The 5,399-nt window shown below is 36.6% G+C and overlaps 1 long non-coding RNA gene across 1 annotated transcript; it reads left to right on the forward strand.

Moving 5' to 3' along the window:
• Window positions 1–1,097: 1,097 nt before the first annotated feature.
• Window positions 1,098–4,006, forward strand: LOC130466154 (uncharacterized). Its single transcript, XR_008926171.1, has 3 exons — window positions 1,098–1,578; window positions 3,638–3,697; window positions 3,790–4,006. It is a non-coding gene; the product is annotated as an uncharacterized lncRNA (long non-coding RNA).
• Window positions 4,007–5,399: the final 1,393 nt, after the last annotated feature.

Consider the following 5,399-nt stretch of genomic DNA (forward strand, 5'->3'; position numbering starts at 1 on the left):
TAAACAAAATATTTGATTAATTCAAACTTTTATTTTGCTGATGCCTCTCATGCACACTTGATACTTGTGGATTTGGTTTCTAATATTTTACTTGTTGATTTACAGAGCATTTCTGTAACATCAGTGGTTTATATGTGCATCCTAAAGAAATATTGTTCTATAGTGGTTCTAGTATTACTTTCCTTTAGTTCCCACTTTATTACTTCAATATTTAGCTTCCAAAAGTTTTGAGTTAATAGAAGGTAATTATACCGTCTAGGAAACAAATGATGAACATCTTTACTTCCCGTCGTCGGATCCTAGGCATGATAGTAACATTCTATATTGCTATTACTGTACTCCTTTACAAATATATAACTTCCCTGAAACAGTATAGATTTTGGTTGAATCCCAAGATACTTGTTTGAGCAAGGGAGAGATGATAGGGATGTAGAATCATGTAAAGCTTTAAGTCCTTAATTATGAGGGAATAAGATGTGATAATTTTTTTTGGATGGTTGAATATATTCTTTATTCGCAATGGTATTAATCATTGCTTTGTGAACACCTTTATGAAAAGTGGGATGAAATGATTGTTATATTTCTGGCAAATACTGTTGTTTTTGTACCATGTAGACGGACTACCTCCCGCGATTTTATTTTGGTTTATGTTCTGAATCAAACTTGCAAGAAAGTAAACTGCTAGACCATTGAGCTTTGGGTTCTACTGTGATATTTATCTAAATATTTTAGATTAGGTTGGTTTCCTAGTATCTGAATGGAAAGAGATGCTCAAATTTGTAAATTATGGGTGCTGAGGAATGAATAGTTCTTCTTTCAGTGTATTAGGGGATGCTACTATTTTCTCTCCTAGTCCTAGTTAATGAATGTGAAGACATAAAAAATCTTATCTGTTTATGTTCCAGGTTACATCATATGCACATGGGTCATCTGATTTGCTAGGCATTCAAATTGATGCTGCCATAAATCCTGGTCAGTGACAAATTTGTTTTCTGTATTGGACTAATATTTTGAATCATTATAAGTAATGTTGATTATGTACTTAATCCCTTGATAATCTTTTACTATTCTCTAACACTATTCTGTTTCAGGTAATAGTGGAGGCCTTGCATTCAATGACCAGGGGGAGCGCATTGGTGTGGCATTTCAGGTATGGGCTATATAGTTTTTAAAATCAAACAAAATGAACCCCTTAAACAAACGAAAACAGAACACGAAACAAACGTGCTGATGTTGTTAAAGTTGAAATCTTGTTCGAGGTTTTTCAGCAAGTGCAATGGAGGATATTCGGCATCTACAAATTTGCAAATAAAGAGAAGGCTAGAGTTGCATAGAGAATGTTCTGTGTAGAATTATACCTGCCAAATCGTCTCAGGTTCGTCCACCATCTCCTACGTTTCTCGTTGCTTTTTTTTCTTGTTTTTTGATCTTCTTTTTTTTTGCTTTAACCTAATAATTTTATTTTTTATTAAATTCTTCATCCTTCTCATTGTCCTCGCAAGTCACAGTGGCAGAGAAGACCATTAGCGATTCTTCATTTCAGATTCAATTTTGAGCCTGTGTGTTGTAATTTCCGAGGTACCTCATAAACGACTATTACATGTTCTATTCTCCATCGAATTTCCTTTTTTTTCAATTGTCTTTGATATTTTCAGTTTGATTGCTATTTGATTATGTAGAAACCTATGAATTGCAAACATTATTATGTTAATTTTTATTAAACCCTCTAGTTGATTTGGGACTGACATGGTATTGTCTTATGAATGTTTAGCATTTAAATTTATTGATAAAATCAGTTTGTTAAGGAATTAGTTTGTTTATGCATAAACCAATCCAAAAAGAAATCAAATTGCTAGAACAACAATCTGACTGCCAATTTTGCTTGAAAGAATAAGTTATGTGGTGTTGTTGCTGCAAGGGGGTATTAGGTCCTGATGTTGCTGGGTGTCCTTGATGTTGTAGTATTCTATTCTACATGATTGGGCAAAGGACGGGTCTGTAGGTTCGGTTGCAGTAGGTTCATTGTGTATTTCTTTTTGTTGTTGTGTGTTGCTGCTGGTCTTTGTGTTTTTTTTTTTGTGCTGTGAGTTCCATTCAGTTAGGAAATGGTGGTGCAGTTGCTACCTTTCTCTTTATTTAACAGTTCGGGGCTGGGTGGGGTGCCCTGCTGATCAACTGGATATGGTATGGACTATTATTATCCATTTGTTACTCAAGGATTGGTTATTGCTAGTTTTAGAAAATCTCATTCTTTAATCAGGAAGTTATCTTCAGCTATTTCCTTCATTCTTTTGGATATGTGTCCTTAATTGAGAACGATTTTTACCCTAATATGTCTCATATACTCTATGTCCCACCCTCTTGAATTACCCTAATTGCTGATTGAGGAACATTTTCTGAATAACACATAATACCAGGTAAAGATGCAGCTACCCGTCATAAATATTTTGTATTAACAATAACTTGCAGTGAACTATACCCCGACTTGGACTAGCAACTTTTTTGGGTAGTGACCTTGTCTAAATAGCTTTTTTTAAAACCATTTTGGTCTTCAGTTTGATTTCCATTGGCTTTGGCCCGACTGTTTTAGGTCAGAATATATTTGAACTAGCAATAAAATTCTTCTCTACAGAGTGAATATGCAGATAATATGTTTCAATGACATTAGGAGCTGGGAGCTCAGATATTTATTGATTGCTATAATATGCAGGCTTATAATGAGAAAGTGGTAAATTTCGTTCCTATTTGTCTAGATAGGGCTTAAGATTTAGGATTGTGGAATTAGTTTGGGAAGGTATTAAGGTATCGATCGTCTGAATTTCTATCTAAGTTTCAAATCTTAACCTAGATATGAATAATTAATCTCAATTACGAACATGATAAAATTGATATTGGGCGTTAGAAAATGAATGACAGGTTTGTGAAACAAATCGTAACCTAGCTATGAATTAGTATTCTCAATTATGAACATGGTTAACTCATGGCGAAGCAGTATATATGTTTGAACTTGAAAGTTTGGCTTAATATACCATTACCTTAAATCACTCTGATGAAGCGTAACTGTCAGTTGGGTGATGTTATAGGCTCTGAACTGAAGGCAGGGGATGGGGGTGAGCGGGGAGGTGATCAAACATTCAAACAGACATGTTTCTATTGTAGTTGCATAGAGAATGTTCTGTGTATGCCCTGGAGGCCTTGATTGTGGCAACTTAGAGCATTAGGTTTATGTGGTTGATACCAGAAATCTGTGAGTTAACTAATTATCCACTTTTTGTTTGCTTCTGATTTATACCTTTCACCAGCTTTTGAAAGGCAATGTAGGAAGGTATGACCCTCAAAAAAATCTCCAGGAAATGATGAATTTCTGAATCGTAAAGGCTGTCTTTTAACTTAAATCCATAAGGTTTTTGTCTCAGATGAATGTGAGCTTGTTGAAAATGTATTGTTTAGCGTATCTTCAAATCCCATTGAAAAGTTATTTTTTGTGCTGTTTAACTGTTATCACAGTTCTTATTCTTATTATTATTGTCAAATCTGAAATTTGGTTGTTCATTAGGGTTAGAACATTCTAGTTGTTCTTAACTGTAGCTCATATGATAGGATGATAACAACTTAATTCCTTGTGCATCTATTTCAGCATTGCTTGCTATCAAATTTTTGTTCCAGAGGAGTATTTAGCTTACAACCATGTCAGAAGGTAATTTTACTGTAAGATATTCGTGCAGATTCTTCTTCGAAGTTTTTTAGACTATGCACTAGATTTATTTCTCTTTTTTTCTGGATTTGCAGGCTCTACTGTATTAAGTGTGCTAAATGTGCTGAAGGATGAGCCTGGCAGCAGTTCTTTGAAAAGAAGAACTACAATATAAGTTGTTCAATGCCTTGAATGTAAACAAATAATAGAAGTGTGCATAATATTACAATGTTAATGTACGGTACTAATAATTATTTTGTTGTAGTTAATATCAATTTTAAACAAATTCATGTAAGACTCATTTTTTCTTCCATTTATACATTAGTAATGAATAGATTTTCTTGTCGTTTATTCATTTTGATCTCTTTTTACCTTCACAAAATTTTCTTTATGTGGATAATTTTTTAAGTACAGCGTCAGCTAGACCCCGAATGATAATAATAACTCTTAATTCTCGACGCTATTGTAATTAATATTATACAAATAAATTTGGACATTTTTTGGGTCGTATTATCGTGCTCATTTAGAATTAAAATTCCCGCCAACACAAATTTCTGGACGCCTGTAGGTGTCGAGAACATTAAATAGGAAAATATTGGACAAGGCAGGAAAAAATCGTGTCGACGCCATAAATCAGATTTGTTGACGCTTAAAAGCGTCGAGCCTGTCGACGCTGAAGGAAAAAGGAGGTCGCCAAAAAGCGTCTTCTTTTTCGATGCCTAAAGGCGTTGAGAATGTTCTCGACTTTAATTTTCTCGACGCTTTACAAAAGCGCCGATGGCTTATTTCTCTACGCTATAATGCGTCGAAAAACTGTCATAAAAGCGTCGATAATAGGCGCGATTTGTAGTAGTGTATGTATCATAACCTAACACGATTAGGACACATACGGGCTGGATACATAGGTTCGGTGCATGGTGAGAGAAATGCTGTGTGGAAGGTCATTTGGAGCTTGGGTGGGCCGCCAAAGTTGAGCCATTTTCTATGGCGTGCGTGTACTAACTCTGTAGCTACTCAAGGGAGGTTGTATGACCGTCATGTGGCAGATAATGGCCTGTGTATTTTATGTGGTCATGAGCAGGAATCTATCGTTCATGCTCTATTTGATTGTCCTGAAGTGCAACAGGTGTGGGAAAACTCTCCATTTCAGGTGTACTTGCAGGATGCTCCAAAGACATCCTTCTTGGCATTGTTTTCGTTGCTGATGGAAAAGACCAGCAGGGCTGACCTGTTATCTTGCTCCATAATTGCTTGGGCAGCTTGGGCGTTCCGTAACTCAGTGGTCTTCAACGAACCTTGGGGCAATTTGCAGTCTGGTGTAGTGGGCTTTCTTCGCCTAGTGGAGGACTATAAGGTGTATGCTGCAGCAGTGTTTGGAGGGGCTAAACACTTGAACAATTACCCATCTAATGCAAGGTGGTATACCCCTTCTGTTGGGAGGGTAAAGGTTGTTTGAAATTCTCATTGGGAAACACAAAGGAAAAAAGGTTGAGTGAAAATTCAAGAGTCCCACATTGGAAAAACTCTTCATATTCCTCTTGTTTATTAATTGGGGAATGAGTGTAACTCTTGTTTAAGAAAGTGTGAGAATGGTATGGGTGGACACATCACACACACGCGCGCGCGCGCCGGGCCGGGCGCGGGCCGTGGGCCGTGGGCCGTGGGCCGTGGGCCGTGGGCCGTGGTACTTGGTACTTGGTACTTG

Source organism: Spinacia oleracea, chromosome 1, assembly GCF_020520425.1.
Source record: "Spinacia oleracea cultivar Varoflay chromosome 1, BTI_SOV_V1, whole genome shotgun sequence".
NCBI classification, from domain to species: domain Eukaryota; kingdom Viridiplantae; phylum Streptophyta; class Magnoliopsida; order Caryophyllales; family Amaranthaceae; genus Spinacia; species Spinacia oleracea.